The sequence below is a fragment of the Lissotriton helveticus genome, chromosome 10, assembly GCF_964261635.1.
Source record: "Lissotriton helveticus chromosome 10, aLisHel1.1, whole genome shotgun sequence".
NCBI lineage: Eukaryota > Metazoa > Chordata > Amphibia > Caudata > Salamandridae > Lissotriton > Lissotriton helveticus.
The window spans coordinates 491,557,599-491,578,088 of NC_136071.1; the positions used below are offsets into that span (position 1 = coordinate 491,557,599).

Sequence of the window (20,490 nt, forward strand, 5' to 3'; positions counted from 1 at the left end):
TGCATTGAGTATGCAGCGATGTTTCCACTCTGCTCACAGCGTCCATGGGGGTTCCTGGGTACTTACCTTGGGTGGTTCCTTGTGTCCCCCGCTCTTCTGAGTCTTCTGGTCCAAGTCCCGAATTTGGGCGCAGTTCAAATTCCACTTCTTTATAACTACACTGTTTGGTTCTTTTTCGTTTAACTTACACTATATGATTCGTTCTATTGGATTAAGTTGCTTAAGACTCCTGGACAAAGCCTGAAGGCTGCTCTCCACAGCTATCTCTTAGAGAGCTTTTTATGGTTGTCTAAGGCCACTAAAATCACCGTAAGGATTGCCTGGATTAGTGCAGGGTGCTTCACCTAAATAAGTGTGCACCATATACTATAGCAGCCTCCTACACCACTCCTTACCATCATCATCTGCATGAGTAGAGGGCACAACATTGATGTATCCTTTAGATTTATTGGTAGGTAAGGAGCGCAGTTGAGGTGTTTGAATCTAGTGGGAAGGTTTTCTATTACTTACCAGGCAAGTGTGCACTGTATTACATGTGTGCATACATAAATAGAATCCTGGAATCTGCATGTTGCATAGCCTTTGCGGTGGCAAAAGTGAAGCCAGACATTGGCTAGAGCAGCTCTGTTGTCTATTTTATCTTAATTTATTTCCTGAAGAGAGGGTGCCAATCGCACTGGTGATTTCAAGTTCTGCCAAGTTTCACTTTGGCGATATAGAAGAATGAGCCACATTAAAGGAACCTTGAGCTACTGAAGCCGAATGCATCGTTTACGAACAGGCAGGTGATAACAAATTCCTCATTTGTAAGAGTTTCATCTTGGTTTTACAATCAGTTTGAGGATATCTAAATTCTGATTTTGTAAATGGTATTTTCCTATCCTTGCAACTGCATTATGCAGCATCATTGTGTCTCCGGAGTTTGAACTCAAATGTTATTTCTAAGAAGATCTGCTTTTGAGGCAAATAAGGCAGATAAAAAATGTCCAGCGCCAGCTGCACTCAAGGACAGGACTTACCTCTCTAGTGTAATAGATGAATAAGAAAAATATTTATGAGGTACAATAAACGTTATCAATAGCGTCTTACTGTACACAAATATGTCAATCCTATTTATTGTGCACCATTTCATGAATGTTTAGAACTATGCACTATATTTTACAAATATACTTCATTCATCTTGATCTTTCTAAGAATAATCTTCAGTTTATATATACTCAGCATACTGCAGTCTATACATTTAGCAATAGAAGAAAGACAATTAAATGTGATCCAAGTGTAATTCTCTGAGAATGCAAGGATCACAAAGAGAATTGACTGAGGGTTTATCTGTCGTTGCTGGTGACATCGCTTACTTTCATAAATCCAGAAATCAGCAATTGTTTTTTGTATGTAATGTGCATTATAATTTTTTTCAGTTACCCAGTGTCAAGAATTACCTATGTAATCAAGGGAGGCTCAGCTCCTTCATTCAATTAAACAATAGATATTTGTCATAAGTTCTGGACCACAACTTTAGGCGATGGACAGTTTTGTCCCGTCTTCCAGAAGAACAAACATTTTGCTGCATCCAAACTCCAGGAGTATACTGTAGTGTGGGAAGATTTATGCTCTTGCTACAGAAAAACTGCTTCATAAAGTAATGTACATTTAAACTTTTATACCCGAATGTGCTCAAGAAAAACCTATTCAAAGCCACTAATTATGTTATTTGTTCTTTTCAGCAATTCATAATACTGGACTACCTTTCCTTCTTTATTCACATCTCCTATTGTGTTACCATGTACATTTAGTAAAGGTGTGAAATCTACCTTGACCAATTCTGAGGATTCTGGTAGTTTGGGACAACAAGAGTATCTTCATATGTGTTCATTCTTCACATCATCTTTATTGGTAACAATATAAAGTCTTCAATCTCAGTATTTGGGCCTTGAGGATACAGGTAAATATTCCTGAGATTGCTTTGCCCACATCAGGGGCTGCATCTGCTAAAAAGTCTTGCTACCTCACTGGTATTATGAATGCCATCGTGTTCGTGGTCCTGATTGGCCAACAATACATTAAAGGTCAGCAAGAGCCCACTCCTCCATCCAAATGGCGTCTTAGCTTTTATCAACTATTGCCGAAACTCTTTGAAAAACTTTCAAAATACTTTGGAATAACAACATGCACATCCAGACAAAATTCTGAGTTTTCGCCATCTAAATTTGGTGCAAGGCCTCAAATTTACAAGGCAGGTCCCAAACAGCGTGGTTCTTAGTTTTACGATTGGAATTGCTTTCAGATATTTTCTTACCCAAAAATATATAAACGCTTTACAGAAATACATAAAATTATAGAGGCATAGTAATTAAATGGATTAATAATTTGGGTGAAACCGCCCACCTCAAGAAAGAATCACAACCCCTCTCAGTGTGAATCCTTAAAGTCACTAAATTAGCCTGACTCAACACCCCAGTTAGCTATGACACAGAGAGGACAGGCTTAATTTAGGGCAATGTGTAGAGAATGTATGCAGTACCAAAACAGTAATAAAGTAAAAATCTGTTAGAGACTTTTAGCTGCAGATTCTTTACCTTTGAATTTCCCAGGTGTCAGGCTGTATCCGGAAACTTATGCTGAGCAATACCCCTTGCGTGCAACGTGGGGTGGCTCCATTCGGCTTCATTTGACGCTGTCTGCATCGTTAGTGGCAGTTATGACGTTGCGGTACCTATATAGGCACCACCCAAGCAGGCGGACGTTAGTTCTTTTCTTTCTGTGCCAGTTAAGCGCCGATACTGGAAGATCTACCCGTCTGTCGCTTTTTGGCAGGTTTTTTCTTGATATTTTGTCGACTTCTGTATTTTTGGAGACTTCGTGTGCGAGGGATGTCTTTGAGGAAGACAGGGTTTAAGCCCCGTAGCCCAAAGTCCTCTTCATCCCACTCGAGGTCATCGGGACATTCGGGGAAGAGCCAAAAGAAAAAGAAGAAGTCCAAGCCGACTCCATTTCCACTTCGATGTCATCTGTCGACAAAGGAGGTAAGGAGCACTGACACTAGGCATGGTTCTGTGGAGCTGGAGCCAGAGTCGACTTCGCTCCTCCCTCCTTTTCCGGGAGCTGGAGCAACCGCTGCTCAGATTAAAGAGTTTTACAAGGACATGCGCCTCGTGGTTGAGTGGGCCGACCCCGCTGGTGAGCCTTCAGTTCCCACAGGATCGGGAGGGGACCAGTCAGATTCAACACCTTCAGTTCCAGGCCACGGCACTGGTGGGGACTCGAGGATCCTATTCTGGATCCAAGTCGACGCCATTCATACCACCGCAACCTCCTCCAGCGTCGGACCTGAAGTCGGTACCTGCAGTACCGTTGGGGCCCATCAGTGGTGCCAGCTCCATCCTCATCCCTGAAGACACAGAGCCGGAATGACGTCGCTCGACGCCATTTCAACGTCAATTGAACTTAGGGGTTCTATGTTGTCACCTGAGCATTTTGTGGATATGCTAGACTCTGGAGAGGAATAGGAGGGATCTTTGGACCCTCTTGATCACCAGGTTGACTCTCAAGAAGAGTTGGACTGGTATGGGGAACTTGGAAAAGTCAATCGACTGGACACTTCTCAAGATACTGGCATGCTCCCTCTGCTAACTGTGGATATGGAGGAAGGGACATCTTATGCCATGGTGGCTAAGAGGGCAGCTGAGGTCCTTGTACTGGAGCTGCCCTCAGTGGCGGTCTGGACTAATCTCCTGATGCTTCAGCCTGGGGCTTCTGCCTCAGAACCCCTTTTACCATTTAATGAAATGCTTACTGATGTCCTTCTAGGCACATGGTCCAAGCCTAGCACAGGGGCTCCTGTGAATAGGACAATCACCCGCCGCCATTGCCCAGCTCCGGGTGACCCAACCCCAGAAAACCCCCACCCCAGAAAGTTTGGTGGTGCAGGTCTCTACGTCCCAGGATGCGTTCCCTACCGCCCAATCCCCCCCTGCCCCCCCCCGGATGGGGAATCCAAGGGGCTGGATTCATTTGGGAATAAAACGTTTTCTTCTTCCACCCTAGCATTGCGGTTGGTAATACCACATGCTTATTGGGCCGTTTCTCCCACTCTTTTTGGGAGACGGTTATGCAAGGCGTCCTTGCCCCAGGCAGGCGTCTCCCACCTTCAGACTACAGCGAACCACCTTCATTCGCTGGGGTTTTCTATAAACGTGCCAAAGTCATCCCTGACTCCTTCTCAGACGCTCCCTTTCAGCTGTTCTGGACACAGTGCAGTTTCTGGTCTATCCTCCCAAGCAGTGAGTACAGGATATTCAGGCTATGATACCGATATTTCAACCTCTATCCTGGATTTTGGTAAGACTGACTCTGAGGCTGTTGCGCCTCCTGCATCCTATTAGTAAAGCATGCCAGGTGTCATATGCAGGCTCTGCAGTGGAACTTGAAGTTCCAGTGGGCACAGCATCAGGCAAATTTCACCAATGTGGATAAGATCTCAGAAGGGGGTGTGAAAGTACTGCAGTGGTGGTTGACGAACCATGATTGGGTCAACACTAGACCCCTCTCTCTTCACCAACCAGATTGCACAGTCATGACAAATGCATCATTTCTGGGATGCGGCGGCCATCTGGGAGAGGTGGAGATCAGAAAACACCAGTCTCTGGCGAGTCAAGGCTCCACATAAATTTGTTGGAGCTCTGAGCAATTCGGTTGACATTGAAGGCATTTCTTCCCTCTGTCAAAGGGAAGTTAGTTCAGGTGTTCACCAACAACACCACCACCATGTGGTCCTGCATTAAGCAGGGCAGGGTGGGGTTGTGGACCCTTTTTCGAGGGGCCCTGAGTCTCTGGACATGCCTGGAATAGCAGGGCATAACCCTGGTGGTTTAACACCTGGCATGTTCTCTGAATGCCAGAGCAGACAAACTTAGCCGTCGATGCCTACAGCGGATCACAAATGGCATCTCCAGTCGGAGGTGGCACAAGGTCTCTTTCAGCAGTGGGGAGAACCTTGGTTAGATTTGTTCACCTCTGAAGAGAATGTGCCTTGTCAGCAGTTCTGCGCAAAGGAGATTCCAAGGCGGCTATCACTTGTGACGCTTTTCATTGCAAGTGGAACTCAGGTCTCCTGTACACCTTTCCACCCATACCACTTCTGCCAAGGGTTCTGAAGAAGATCAGGAGTGACCATGCCCAAGTCATTCTTGTGGCTCCGGACTGGGCGAGGGGAGTATGGTATCCAAAGATGAGCATTGATCCTCCTTTGGGAAGATCTTTCGCAGCAGCAGGGGGGGTCCTCCACCCGAACCTGTCAACTCTGCGACTCCATGCGTGGAGATTGATAGTAGCAGTTGATGGTTTTTGATCTTCCTCACGTGGTATGCAACGTTAGTTTGGCAGACAGGCGTCCCTCCACTAAGATGGTATACGCCTGTCTGTGGCAGAAATTTGTATTATCCTGTACAGAAAGGTCTATTGACCCTCTTTCTGCTTCTCTTTCTATTGGTCTTTTGTTCATTCTGACCATTGCCCAGCAGGGCTCTGCTTTGGGAACTCTCAAGGGTTACTTTTCAGCTCTTTCACTGGCTGGCTCACTTGTTTCCACCCATGCCATGCATTATGCCACAGTGAGACCTTAATTTGGTCCTCACATATCTGATGTGTGCTCCCTTTGAGCCTTTGCACAAATGTCTTCTCTGGCTGTTGACCATCAAATCAGCCTTCTTAGTGGTGATTACATTTTCCCGGAGGGTGAGTAAGTTACGGGCAATATCTTGCTTGCCTCCCGATCTGATCTATTTTCGAGACAAAGTGGTGTTTTGCACCCAGGCTTCCTTTTTGCCAAAAGTTGTGACCCCATTCCATCTCTGTCAATCCATCTTATTGCCCACCTTCTTTGTTCCCCCGCATCGCTCTAAGGCAGAGGAGAGTCTCCACCAGGGCATTGTCGTTCTACCTTGACTGCTCTAAAGAGTTCCGAGTGGATGACCAACTCTTTGCTGGGTATGTGGGAGCTAAGAAGGGAAGGGCAGTGCAGAAAAAGACCATCTCTCGCTGGATTGTTCTCTGCATTAAGATCTGCCATGCCCTGGCGAAGAAGCAGTCCCCTGAGGGATAAAGGGCCCATTCCAACAGGGGAAAGGCTGTGACTACGGCTTGGGCTTCCAGGCCCAGTCCTATACATCTGTCAGGTAGCAATGTGGGCATCATTACACACGCTTGCAAAACATTACTGCCTGGACAATCAAGTCTGCAGAGATGGGCATTTTGCCCGTTCAGTCCTGCAGGACTTCATAGTTTGAGGTATTGGTCCTCAACCCACTGTCGGGATTGTATGGCCTGGATATCTAATTCAAAGGTAAGGAATCTGCAGCTAGAAGTCGCTATCAGATGAACAAGATACTTACCTTCAGTAACGCATTATCTGGTAGAGACTCTATCTAGGTGCAGATTCCTTACAGCCCCACCCATGCCTCCCCGCTGTGCGGACAAATATTGTAGAGCTAGGGTTACTCTCCTGTTCAGGGCCCTAGTTTGGCACATGACTACATCAGATACTTTGTGGCTGTGCGCTTCTGGCATGGAAAAACAAAAAGTACTGACGTCTGTGTGCCTGGCTGGCGCCTATATAGGTACCGCGATGTCGTAACCGACGCTAACTACACCGCCGACTTCATGCGTAGCCGAATGGAGCCACCAGATGGCGCGCGCAAAGGCTATTGCTCAGCAAACGTTTCCGGATCCAGCCTGACGCCTGGGAAATCTAGAGGTAAGGAATCTGCAGCTAGAGAGAGTCTCTACCAGATAAGGCATTACCGAAGGTATGTAACTTGTTCTACAAAACAATAAAAATCCTGAACTGAATTGGAAAAATAGAGCAAAATGTATTAATCAACATGACACCAAAATAACACAAATCCAATTAGGGGAAAGGAGATATGAATTGTTTAAGTTTTAAGTAGGAATAGTGCAAAGAAGCATAAAGTGCCAATGATAGTCAATGGGCGAGTTTGTATGAAATTTGGTTATTGGTTTGGGGGGGGGGGTGAAAACCTTCTTAAGCAACACCCACAATCACTGCCAGGGTGAATGTTAGACCTAGCTTCTTTTTCATGGTTTCCCCTGTATTTTTGCCTCTGACCTCTTGTTTTTGACTGTGTGCTGGATTTTGTTTTTACTGGCTTTAGGACTCTGGGCACTTTACCACTTCTGCCCAGTTCTAACGTGCAAGTGCTCCCTGTCTAAAATGTAATGGTATTTGGTTTCCTCATGATTGGCCTATTTGATTTACTAGTAAGTCCCTAATACAGTGCACTAGGCGTGCCCAGGGCCTGCAAGTCAAATTCTACTAGTAGACCTGCAGCACTGATTGTGCCACCCACATGAGTAGCCCTGCAAACATGTCTCAGGCCTGTCACTGCACTGTCTGTGTGTGCAGTTTTAAATTGCCATTTCAACTTGACGGGTGCACCCACTTGCCAGGCCCAAACCTTCCCTTTTATTACATGTAAGGCAACCCTGTGCTTTACATGTACCGGTAGTGAAAACCTGCTAAATACATTTTTCACTACAGCAAGGCTATTCTCTCCCATAGGTTAGCACTGGAGCTGCCTTGTAACATCTCACAAGTGTATCTTCCAATTGGAAGCTGATCGAAAATATGAGTTTGGTATCTCTAGACTCAGTTTAAAATACATATTTTAGTAAAGTTGGTTTTTAAATTGCAGGTCTGAAAATGCCACTTTAATAAAGTTGGCAATTTGCTCACTTTAACCATTTGGTGCCCCTGCCTGTCTCTGAATACAGTTCTGGGTCAGGATGACAGTTGGGCTTTGTGAATTCCCTCTAGACAGTCACACAAATGGAGAATTCCCTCTAGACAGTCACACAAATGGAGCTGAGGTGTGCCCTGCATATCCTGATTTCCCATCACCAGGCTGTTGGGTCTTCCTGACCTAGAGTGGTGGGAGGAGTTGACACTTGCACCTGAATAGTGCTGTGCTTGTCCCTTCACAACGCAATCTCTACCTCCCTGTAGTATGTATGGAGCCAGTGCCAGGAAGGGCAGGGTCTTCTGTACTACAAAGACCTTTCTTTGAAGTTTGCCTGCTTCAAAGACTGAAATGGGTACAAGTACTGGACCTCTGACACCATATACTCAGAACACTTCTGGATTGAGGACATCGTTCCAGGAAGAAGAGCTGTGTTGCTCTTAGAAAAGACTGCCATTTTGCTGTTTGCTTTGCCATGCTGGCCTGCTGCTTTTGTCCTGGGAGTGAAAGAACTGGACCTTGCTTTCTACATCCCGCTTTCAAAGTTTCTCCAAGTGCCGTAAGTTGATCTTGCCTCCTGTTGAAAGTCTCAGGGACATCAAAGACTTCACCTGCAGCATCAGTGCTTTCCTGCTCAGTGTCCTACTCTGCCAAGTAGGGCCAAATCCAGATCCTGGGCCCTTGGAAAGTGAGTTTGCTGTGCTAAGAAAGAAGAAACCAGCACATCAACTTTGAGTGTGACTTCAGAGCCGGCGCCACTCTTTGACACTGTGCCGATGCCTGCACCAAAGCCGTGGTCCCCGCACAATGCAACGACTGTGACTTGCAACACAGGCTTCGAATCCGCTGCAGTGCCTCCGAAGAACCACCAAAGAGGGATTACCGAGTACCGCGTCACCGAAGTCCGTGGTGCCCAACTCTGACTCCACTGCTGTACCAGTGGCCCTGTGGTGTGACATCGACACTGCCGAATCGGCGCTGCGTGGTATGACTCGAGTCACGTCACCGACCCCCCACCACCAGTGGAAGCGACACCTCAATGCCAACGCCCCATCACCCCCTCTGTGCCTTGCACATCCCGAGCACCAATGTGCCAATGGACTGCACCGATAGTAAGGAACCAACACTGCACCAGCACCAGTCAGGCAGCAGCAGAAAGCAGTGATGGGCAGGGCACTTTAAGTTTAAAGTGTGCATGTCTCTTTGGCCAGCCGTCTTGTGAAGGCCTGCCAGATGTATGCAGTTTAAAGCTCTCTAACCCAGCTGTCTAAGACAGCTAGTTAAGAGACAGCATAGGGCTCGAGTGCCCTCGGGAGAAAATAGAGAGGCTGCTCCCTCTAATCCTGGTGCTTCTTTCATGCTGCATGAAAGCAGCGCCAGGATTGGTTACTAGAGTTTCCTAGTCCTGCGTTGCGGCCTGCCTGTACCCGAGCGAGGAGTACTTTGCACCAGGATCGAAAGCAAGTGTAATTTTTAACTTGTATTTTTTTCCCTCCTGCCCAACCGCTCTCCTTACATGCCAGCCATTACTCAACATAACATAAAATAGCATAACATTTAGGACATGATTCGTGGGTTTGATATGTTTATGATGTGTTATACTATCATGAACTGAATGTTCATGATATTCTAGTGTATGGGAGCACATTGACTACTTGATTACATGGCATATTTGATGATGGAGTTCCATTTTATAGCAGGATTCCATTTATGTGTAATCATTGTAGACTGAGTGAGTGATATTCTCAATTACATAAAGTGGTATTTTATGTGAGAAAGAATGGGTCCTGTTGTAAAGAGTCTGTGGCAGTGGTAGAAGTCAAGGTTAAGGTAACAGTTTACATTTTTAATTTAACATCTTTTTGGGTTTGAATTTCGGCCCTTAGTAAAGTTCCAGTCAACCTTTCCTTCTACTTAACTTTTGTATTTTTCAGTGAATGAATAAGTATGTGAGTGTTTTCCAAAAATATATAGAAATATTGTCCATTAGGAAGTTAGCTGTGGTTGTAAGTAATTTTTGGGACATGTCATGGTCATGTTTAGGCCGAAGCCTACCAGACAGCAAAGCCGTCTGGTTTGCAAATACATCTTGGGGACATTCTGAAAGCTTCCCATTGCTTCCCATTGGTTTTGTGGTTTGTACCTCAGAATTGCTTGCTTTCTATTTGTTGGCTTTATTTGTTTTAGGCTGTCCAGTATGTCCTTGTCCCTCCCCTGGATTATAGCCTGTTTACCATCACTCCTTGTATTCTTCCATGAGCGCTTACTTTCTGTAAACAGGCCTTTAAATGTTGGTCTTATCTTGTTACATTTGCTGTGCATTCAAAGACAGAGGTCAAATATCAGCCTGTGTCTTCCAGGAAGCGTGGTGTTTACTTTTCTTTCTCTGACTTAAAAGTGAGAGGATTTATGTTACAATCCTGATGGGTACCCATGTGAGAGGAAAGGCTGTAGGATGTTAATATTTCTACCACACAACATAATTTAAATGTCTGTAAATTAATTGTAGAAATATTTCAGAATTAGTAAAGCACAAATGAAGTACTTTTTTGTAATTTTGGACTGTGGTGGAAACAAATATTTTAATACAATCAAAAGAAATCACTGTGCCACTATTCTATGCCTCTCCACTCTATGAAACTCCACTCCACTCTATGGTTCTCCACTCTACTCCACTGTATGCCACTCCACTCTACACCACTCGACTCTACGACACTCCCAAATACTCCACTCTATGACACTCTACTCTACTCCATTCCACTCTACTCTATTTTATGACACTTTACTCCACTCTCCGCCACTCAACAACATTGCCATCTACGCCACTCTATGACACTCTACACCACTAAACTCCATTCTACGTTACTCTGCGCCATTATACTCCTTGCTTCGCCTCTTCACACTATGTCACTCCACTCTATCGCACGCCACTCCACGATACTTTACTCCACTATGTGCTATGCCATTCTACACCTCTCCACTCTATGACACTCTACTCCACTATGCCCCACTCCACTCTATGCCACTCCATGACATTCTATGCCACAACACTCTACACAACTCCTCTCTATGGCATGACACTTTACGACACAACACTCTACACAACTCCACTCTATGGCATGACACTCTAAGACTCAACACTTTACGACACTATTCTCCATCCTATGACACTCCACTCTACGCCACTCCATTACGTGTAACTCAACGCCACTCTACAGCACTCCACTCTACAACACTCCATGCAACTCTACGCCACTCCACTCCACTCTACAACACTCTACTCAATGCCACTCTACTCTAAGAACTCTAATCCACTTCACTCTACTCTTCTCCATTCCACTTTACTCCACTCCGTGCCACTCCCCTTTACGCCAATCCATTCTATGCTACTCCACTCTGTTATACTCGAATCTATGAAATTGTACTCCTCTCCTCTCCCCTCCCCTCTGTGCCACCTCACTCTACTCCACTATATGCCACACCCCTCTACACCATTCTATGACAATCTATGCCAATTCACTCTAAGACTCTCTGCTCCACTCTACAACACTCTACCCCACTCCACTCTACGCTATTCCACTTTACGCCACTCCATGACACGCTATGCCACTCCACTCTACGCGACTATACTCCATTCTACAACATGTTACACCACTATACTACTCTCTACATCACTTCATGCTAGCCACTCCACTCTACTCCACTCTACAACACTTTACTCTCCTCTCTCCTAAGTCACTCTAGGCCTCTCCACTCTAAGTCACTCCACTCTACTCCACTCTACGGCACTCCACTCTATGCCGCTCCACTCCATGCTGCTCCACTCTATGCCACCCCACTCAACTCCATGATACTCTACACCACAACACTCTACACCTCCACTCTATGACACAACACCTTATGACACTCTACTCCATTCTACCCATTCCACTCAAATCTATGCCACTATACGCAACTCAAGGGCACTTCACACCACTCTTTACCACTCCACTCTACAACACTCTACTCTATGCCACTCTACTCTACTCCGTGTTACGCCATTCACTCTGTGCCACTGCTCTCTGTGATACTCCACTGTACAATCTCTATGCCACTCCACTGTATGCCACTCTAAGACATTCTATGGCACTTCACTCTAGACCACAGTACTCCACTCTACTCCATTCCACGCTACAACACTCCACTCCGCGATACTATGACTCTAGGACACTCTACTCCATTGCACTTTATTACACTCTACTCCATTCCACTCTACGTCACTTCATTCTATGGAACTCCATTGTACGACACTCTACACCACCCCACACTAGCCCACTCCAGTCTTACACTTTACTGCACTCTACGGCACTCCACTCAACAATACCTTATCTCACTCTATGCTAATCGCTATATACGCCCCTCCACTCTATGTTACTCCACTATATGACACTCCACTCTACTCGACACCATTATACTCTACTCTAGTGCACTCCACGACACACTATGCCCTTTCAGTATATGACATGACACCCAACAACATCACACTCTGTGCCAATTTTACTTGACTCTACTCCATCCCACTCCACTCTATGTCACTCCACTGTACACCACTCTTGACACTTCACTCTATGGCACTCTTTATTATTCTATGTCATTCCACTCTACGCCACTTTACTCCAGTCTAAGCTATTCCACTCTATGTTACTCCACTCCACTCTATGATACTCCACTCCATTCTAAGACACTTTACTTCGCTCTAAGAAAAGCCACTCCAGCCACTCCACTCTATGCCACTCTATGCCATTCTACTCCACTCCGTGCTACTCAATGCCACTGTACTCTATAACACTTTCCTCCATGACACTTTACACCACTGCACTCAATGACACTCTACGCCACTCTACTCTATGCCACTCCACTCCTCGCCACTCCACTTCACTTTATGGCACTCCACTCTATGCCACTCCACTCTATGTCACTCCACTTTATGATACTCCACTCTATGTCACTCCACTCTACACCACTCCATAATATTGTACACCACTCAATGCCACTTCACTTTGGGCTACTCTACACCACTCCACTCTAAACCACTCCACGATACTCAACTCTACTTCTCTATATGCCACTCCACTCTACGACACTCTACTCCGCTCTACAACACATTACTTCACTCTATGCCACGTCCCTCCACTATATGACATGTCACTCGATGATACTCCACTCTATCACACTCTGCTCCACTATACGCCACTCCACTCTACACTTTACTCCGCTCTACAACACTTTACTCCACGCTATGCAATGTCGCTCCACTCTATGACACTCTACGCCACTCCACTGTACGCACTTCCATTCTACACCACTCTACTATGCTCTATGCCACTCTACACCACTCAACTCCACTCTACGACACTCCACTCTATGCCCCTCTACTCTACAATACAACACTCTACGCCCCTCCATACCTCTCTACTCCACACTAAGCCACTCATCTCCACTCCTCTCCACTCTATGAGCCTCCACTCCACAACCCTCCATGACACTCTACAACACTGTACTCCACTCTACTCCACTTTGCGATCCTACATCACTCCATACCACTCTACTCCACGCCCCTCTGCTCTACGCCCCTCCTCTCCACGGCACTCTACTTCACTCTATTTCACAACACTCTATACTCCTCTACTCACTCCATGCCCCTTCACTCTATGTCCCCCCACTGTAAGCCCCTCCATTCAATGCCCCACCACTCTACTCCTCTCCACGACACTCCACATCACTGTACTCCACTCTATGCCACTCCGTGCCACTCTAATCCATGCCAATCTACTCCATGCCCCTCTACACTTCGGCCCTCCACTCTACAGCACTCTACTACACTGTACGTCAATCTACACCCCTCCACTCTACTACTATAATCCATGCTACTCCACTCAACACCACTCTACTCCACGCCACTCTCTATGCCACAAACTTTAAGCTTTGCTGAACAGTAGCCATGCTGGTGTACAACATGGCTTAAATACATTTCCAAAGCCAATACCTCTTATATAGGCAAAACCTATTGGCGTTGCCAATGCTTGTTTTCTTATACTGTCTCCTTGTATTATCTTCCCATTTGTGTTGTAGTTTCCCAAAGTTTCCTTTATATAGGTCTTAACATTTACTGGTAATCTGGACCACCAGGTTACAGATCTGATTCTCTTATACTGTCTCCTTGTATTATCTTCCCATTACCTCCTCGTCAGCCCTCCCCGTCCCAGTCCTAACTACATGAGCATAGCTCCTCCCACCAGAAACTCCCAAGCAACTTGAAACCCATCCCTTCCCTCCAGGCCACACCCATACCCTGAGGCATATAACCCTGTGACCTGCCAATCAACAACCTGTTTGTTTTTTCTGCGGAATCACTTCCGAGCAGTCTTCGTCGAGGGGGGCACTGGAATTGGCCTCCTATCTAAGGTGAGTGTGGAACGGGATGCTAAGCGCCCGTTTTTAACCCCTATTGTGCCTGTTTTTCTTTTACCTTGTAGGCATTTGCTTTGAGTCCCTGCTGTAGCGGGACCGTGGGGTTGGGGGTCCTGACTGCCTGCTGTGGGGTGGTGACTCCCTGCTGCAGCCTCCCCTCTTCCGGGTTCGTTCCCTGCTCTAGCCGGTACACCCGGGGAGGGAGGGGGGGTGTGTGGCTGGCTTTTTCAGCGCGCCGAGGGCGTGCCGGATTGGCTTCTCTGTCTGTAACTCTCGGGGCTCGTTTCTTCGAGCCCGTGTTTTTCCCCTTTTTCTTTATGCTTCCTGCAATCCTTGGTGGAGTCTGGGGTTGCGGGGAGGGGGGGGGACTGCCTTTGTTTGGTCCGTGGGGGCCCGATATTTAGGTTCAGTCCGACTTTGTTGTTTGTTTCCTGGGTTAGTGTTCTCTTCCCCGCGTTTCTGTTGTTGGGGCTCCCTCTGCTGGCGGTCCAATTTTGCTTTGTTGCCGTTTTTTACTGGAGGGATTTGCATGGGGCTTGATTTCGTGTCTTGGCCTCTTGCTGCTCTGCTGTGGAGTTCTGCTGGGGAGTTGGGGAGTTCTTACCTCTGGGTTCACTGGTTCCTGGGACGGGGTCTTCTGGGTTTCTTTGTATCCTTACAGTTGGGCCCTGTTCAGTCTTTTCCTTTTGTAGTTTGGTAGTCTTCTCTGATAGGGCGGTTTGAAGGCCGGCCTTCGGTCCTGTGTAGGGATTGGCTCCAGGTCTAGTTGGCTTTCCCTGGTTGGCCCTTGGGGATTTTTGCTTTGATTGGTCTGGGTATATCTTGGGGTCTGGATTTCTGTTCTCCTGTTTACAACATGGAGGGTAGAGGTGCAGACGTGCGTGAACTCGGCTGTGAGGATGGGGAGGTGGTCGCTGGTTCTTCCACTGCTCCTTCCATGGCGAATATTCAAAAAATGATTGAGGCTGCTGTGGCGGCGGCCTTTGTGGCTCATGATCCCAAGGGGCCTAAGAGACAGAAATTGGATGCCTCGGCTGAGGTTGATCCGGACGTTGACTCTGATGAGGAAGTGAAGGGTCGTTTTGTCCAAGGGGCTGACCTTCGCTGTGTTATGCAGCATGTTCGAGACAATCTGGGATTCCCTGATCCTGTGGAGGGTGGAGAGTCTGAAGACTTCTTCGCCAATTACCTGAAGAAAGATCCGGAAAGCCTCCCCATTCATACGTCTGTGAGGAAGGTGCTGGAGGGGGAGTGGAAGGATGTTGACAGGCATGCCTTTCCCCGGTTTCTGGCTAAGAGGTATCCCTTGCTGGGCTTCGCGGAGGAGTTTCCGGCTGTGGTGAAAGTGGATTCTCTGCTGGCTGGTATGGCGTCTCAGAGCCTGGTGGTGTCTGAAGATGCGGTGCCTTCTGATCCTGGGGACAAGCGTGTCGAGGGGGCCTTGAAGCGGTCCTTTGCAGCATCCAATCTGGCTGTTCGGTCTGCTGCTTACACCAGCTATCTTGTTCAGTCGCTTCTTAAGGACTGTCAGGGTATTTCTGCGCAGCTCATGCAGGAAGAGGATCCCTCTGAGTCTTTGTCCATGTTGGAGCAGCAGTTGCGTTTCATGGCTGACTTGTCCTTCGACTCCCTTAGTGCTGCGGCGGCGGCTGCTGGGGCCTCGGTTGCTGCTAGGAGGCAGTTGTGGCTTAAGTCTTGGAAGGCGGAAGCTGCTCAGAAGGCGGCCGTGATGAAGATTCCCTTCACGGGCTCTAGGCTGTTTGGGGAGCCGTTGGAAGCTTTGATTAAAAAGACAGCTGAGGACAAAAAATTGTTGGCTCCGGTCCGCTCTTCTCAGAGAGGGAAGTTTGCGGGTTATAAGCAGGCTTTTGGGCAGGCGTTTCAATCTAAGATGGCTGCTCAGCCCTTTCGTGGTAGGGGACGTGGCCGGGGTGTCCCTTCCTTCCACAAGTCCCGGGGTCAACAAGGTGCTTCCTCTTCTGCAGGTCCCTCCAAGTCGTGACTATGTGATGGATTCCTTGGAGGTGCCGGTTGGGGGTCACCTCACCTCTTTTTTACCTGTCTGGGAGGAGTTCGTTCGGGATCTGTGGGTTCTACAGGTGGTTCGGCTGGGCTACAGAATAGAATTTGGGACTCCTCCGGTGGATGTGTTCAAAGCTACCCCTGTTCCCAGATCTCTGACAAGATGTCGTGCTCTATTGGACGGAGTTCGGGACTTGGTGTCAAAGGGTGCTGTGGTGAGGGTGCCTGTGAGTCAACAGGGTCGGGGGGTTTACTCAATCCTGTTTTTGATCCAAAAGCCAAATGGGGACTTCCGTCCGGTCCTGGATCTGAAGGCGGTGAACTTGTGTATCCCTCATCGGTCCTTCAAAATGGTGACTCTGCAGTTGATTCTTCCCTTCCTGTCGGTGGGAGATTTCCTGGCTTCTCTCGATCTACGGGACGCCTATTTTCATGTGCCAGTGCACGCAGATTCCCAGAGGTTCCTGCGTTTCTGTGTAGGGGTGGATCACTACCAGTTCCAGGTATTGCCCTTTGGCCTGTCTGCCTCTCCGAGGGTGTTTACTAAAGTGTTGGCGCCCTTGGTGGGTTTGTTGCATGCTAAGGGTATACAGGTTTTCCCTTACTTGGACGATTGGCTGATTTCTTCCTCTTCTTTCCTTCAGGCTCAGTCACACTCCCGGGAGGTTTGCAGTCTCCTTCAACGGTTCGGGTGGATTCTGAACTTGGAGAAATCCCATCTTCACCCCACTCAGGAACTGTTGTTCATTGGGGGGGTGTTCAACACCAGGTTGGGGAAGGTCTTCCTGTCGGAGCCCCGCAGACTGACTCTTGTGCACGAACTGAAGAAGGTGTTGGGGGCAAAGTCTTCCACGGCTCGCCAGTGGTTGCGTGTTCAGGGGCTGATGTCAGCGACTGTGATGATTGTTCCTTGGGCCCGTTTACACTTATACCCCCTTGTGAATCATCTTCTGGAGCATTGGGATCCGGCCTCTCTGGATTACGAGCTGTTGGTTCCGGGGGGTGTGTCCATCGCCCGGGAGTTGTCCTGGTGGCTGGTGGATCTGAACCTCTTGCAGGGCTCGCCCTTTGTGTCCCAGGTGAGGTTGGTCCTGACGACGGACGCCAGCGTACTGGGTTGGGGTGCGGTCTTGGGTCAGGAGTCTGTGCAGGGTCTTTGGTCTGTGCCGGAGGCGGAAATGTCCTCGAATTGGCGAGAATTGAAGGCGGTTCAGTTGGCGTTGTCTCATTTTCTGCCTTGGGTCCTCCAGAGGGATGTGATGGTGCGGTCCGACAACACGGTGGTGGTGTGTTATATCAACCGCCAGGGGAGCGCGAGGGTGGCTTCCCTCAATTTGTTGGCTCAGAGTATAGGCCTGTGGGCGGAGTCTCACTTGTTGTCTCTGAGGGCTTTACATCTGCCTGGGATTTTGAACTCGGAGGCGGATCGCCTGAGCAGGGTGTTTCCTTCCCTGTCGGACATGTGCCTGTCTCAGGATGTGTTTCGCTGCCTGATGGCCCGGTTCGGGGTCCCTGTGGTGGACCTGTTTGCGGCCCCAGGGAACGCCTTGAGGGAGACGTTTTGTTCTCTGGTTCGCTCTGCCGAGGTTTGGAGGGTGGATGCCCTGTCCTTCCGGTGGGATGGGGGCCTGATGTATGCCTTTCCCCCTATTGCCCTGCTGCCGCGTGTTCTGCTGAAGGTCAAGTTGGATCGGGCTTCGGTGATCCTGGTGGCTCCGGATTGGTCCAGGCGGCCTTGGTTCCCTCTGTTATTGAAGTTGGCAGTGGGGCCTTGCTGGAGGTTGCCAGTGGTCCCTTGTCCCTTGTCGTTTCCCCCTCTGTCTCTGGAGTGTCTGGTCCGCCTGAGGCTGGCGGGTTGGCTGTTGAGAGGATGAACCTTGTGGCGTTGGGGTGTTCTCCTTCTGTGGCGGAATTTATTCAGAGGTCCAGGCGCCCTTCGACTCTCAAATCCTATGCCCGGCATTGGGTTTCTTTTCAGTCTTGGTGTACGGCGCGTGGGTGGTCTGCGTTGGCAGTGGATCCGGTATTGGTCTTGGACTTTTTGAAGGACGGCTTTGACTTGGGTCTGGCTGTGTCCTCCCTGAGGGCTCAGTGGGCTGCTGTTCGGGCCTTTCGGGGTTCGGTCTGTGACCCGGTGGTTCCCCTGGTGTCCCGTTTGTTGCGGAGTTGCTTCCTTCAGAAGCCTGTCATTCGGTCCTTTGCTCCTAGTTGGGATCTGCCTCTGGTTTTGGGGGCTTTGCAGGGGGCTCCCTTTGAACCTCTGCTGGAGGTGTCTTTGAGGTTTCTGACGATCAAGGTGCTGTTCCTGGTGGCTATTACGTCGGCTAGGCGGATTGGGGAGTTGGGCTCCTTGCTTTGTTCGGCCCCTTTTTTACGTTTCTTTCCTGATCGGGTGGTACTGCGGCCTGATCCTTCCTTTGTTCCCAAGGTCCCTTCCTCTTTTCACTGCTCTGCGGATCTGGTTTTGCCTGTTTTATGTCCTGATCCTCTTTCAGAGGTTGAGGTGCGGCTGCACTGTTTGGATGTTCGGAGGGCTCTTGAGATCTATTTGTTGCGTACTGGGCCGTTTCGTAAGGTGGAATCCCTTTTTGTGACTTTTGGCCTGGCTGGTCAGGGTCTTAAGCCTTCTGGGGCTACCCTCAGTCGTTGGCTACGATGGGCTGTGGGTGCTGCGTATGAGGCCTGTGGTGTGTTGGCTCCAGGGTCTGTTCAGGGTAGGTCGACTCGGGGGGTGGCGGCTTCCTGGGCTTGTTTTCAGGGGGCTTCCATGGCTGAAATCTGCAGGGCTGCTACCTGGAGTTCTCCGCACACCTTTATGTCCCATTATCGTTTGGTGGTTGGGGGGACTGATTCTGCTGGGTTTGGGGACGCTGTGTTGCGTTCTACTCCGGTGGTGTGACTTTCTGTGCTTTAATAAAGTCTGTTTTTTGCTACTGAGTGAAGCCGTTTATTGCTTTGGTATCTGCTCATGTAGTTAGGACTGGGACGGGGAGGGCTGACGAGGAGGTAATGACCGGTTACTCACCGGTAATATTCATTACTCCGAGTCGTAGCCCTCCCCGTCGCAGTCCAGGTTCCCATCCCTCCCTCCCTGTTTCGGCTTCTTGTGCTTGTTGGGTACAGGTTGTTGATTGGCAGGTCACAGGGTTATATGCCTCAGGGTATGGGTGTGGCCTGGAGGGAAGGGATGGGTTTCAAGTTGCTTGGGAGTTTCTGGTGGGAGGAGCTATGCTCATGTAGTTAGGACTGGGACGGGGAGGGCTACGACTCGGAGTAATGAATATTACCGGTGAGTAACCGGTCATTACTGGTAATCTGGACCACCAGGTTATAGATCTAATTCTCTTTCTCTCTCTCTCGCATGGGGCAATGACTGTACTATAAACCCAGGCAGGTAGGTGTCTGACCCGTAACTGAACCTCGATGGCAGTGAGCAGATAATGCACGCGGCTTCCCTCGCGCTCAAGCTTGTAGCTGTTAGCAGCTGGCGGCTGCCGAAGTCTCCGAAGACTTGCCTGATATGAGAAAGCCATCAAGGGAGAGAAGGCCGCATATGCAACAGGTACATCAGATAAACAGAACACTGAGAAGGAGCAGGAGCTCGACAGCTACGGAAGCCCCGGTGAGTCCCAGCACATCAGGCGCGTCTGCTGGCTCCTAGGTCACAGACGGCCTTTTGAGTTCTCACCCCGCACTTGAAGACCTCATTTCTCGTAGTCTCGTCTGCCTCGTTGTTGTTTTTCCCATCAAATTCCCTGCTTTTATTCGGCATCAAAACTAAAAGATCAAAAGTCTGTGCTGTGGATGGATGCCGTTAAGGCTCACACGGAATCGTGTGAGTATGCAACTCATCTTCCTTTAGGTAATAGTATTTAAAGCAGCGTGCTTGCTTGGAAATAAACACGAGTTTTGAATCCAGGCCAGTCCAGTCTATTAGGCCTTTTAAAACAATAATAATAATAGAAATATCAGGAAACTCTCGCTAATTCCGAGGGAGATTTTCGGTTTTTTTCTTGGCTCATCAATCAGTTGTAAAAGAGCGCAGTGGATATATACATACACCTGTTGCAGTGGCCTTTACATACGCTAATAAGCCCAAGTTCGAAGTTGCTAGTCGTCCCTCCGTTCCTCAGAAGTTGAAAATCTAGAACCATTCCTTGGGTGAAGGATAAAAATGTTGTTATTTTTTTCTTTTACTCATTTCTTTGGAAATGTGAATAAAACGACATATGCTGCAGTTTCGCCGTCTTGGGGCAGCCATTGG

At 48.4% G+C, this 20,490-nt stretch overlaps 2 protein-coding genes across 3 annotated transcripts in view; one reads left to right on the forward strand and one right to left on the reverse strand.

The window, feature by feature from the left end:
* Window positions 1-20,490, reverse strand: part of LOC144784299 (WW domain-binding protein 2-like) — a 431,126-nt gene that overhangs the window by 283,044 nt on the left and 127,592 nt on the right. The gene's annotated exons all lie outside the window — the stretch shown is intronic.
* Window positions 1-20,490, forward strand: part of CCDC78 (coiled-coil domain containing 78) — a 434,980-nt gene that overhangs the window by 8,137 nt on the left and 406,353 nt on the right. The window contains exon 1 of one of the 2 annotated variants that reach the window (XM_078662987.1): window positions 1,826-1,942. The exons of the other annotated variant lie outside the window; for it this stretch is intronic. The gene's annotated coding sequence lies outside the window, so the exon portion shown is untranslated. Of the gene's footprint in view, window positions 1-1,825; window positions 1,943-20,490 lie in introns of those variants that run through there. 2 annotated transcript variants of the gene reach the window in all.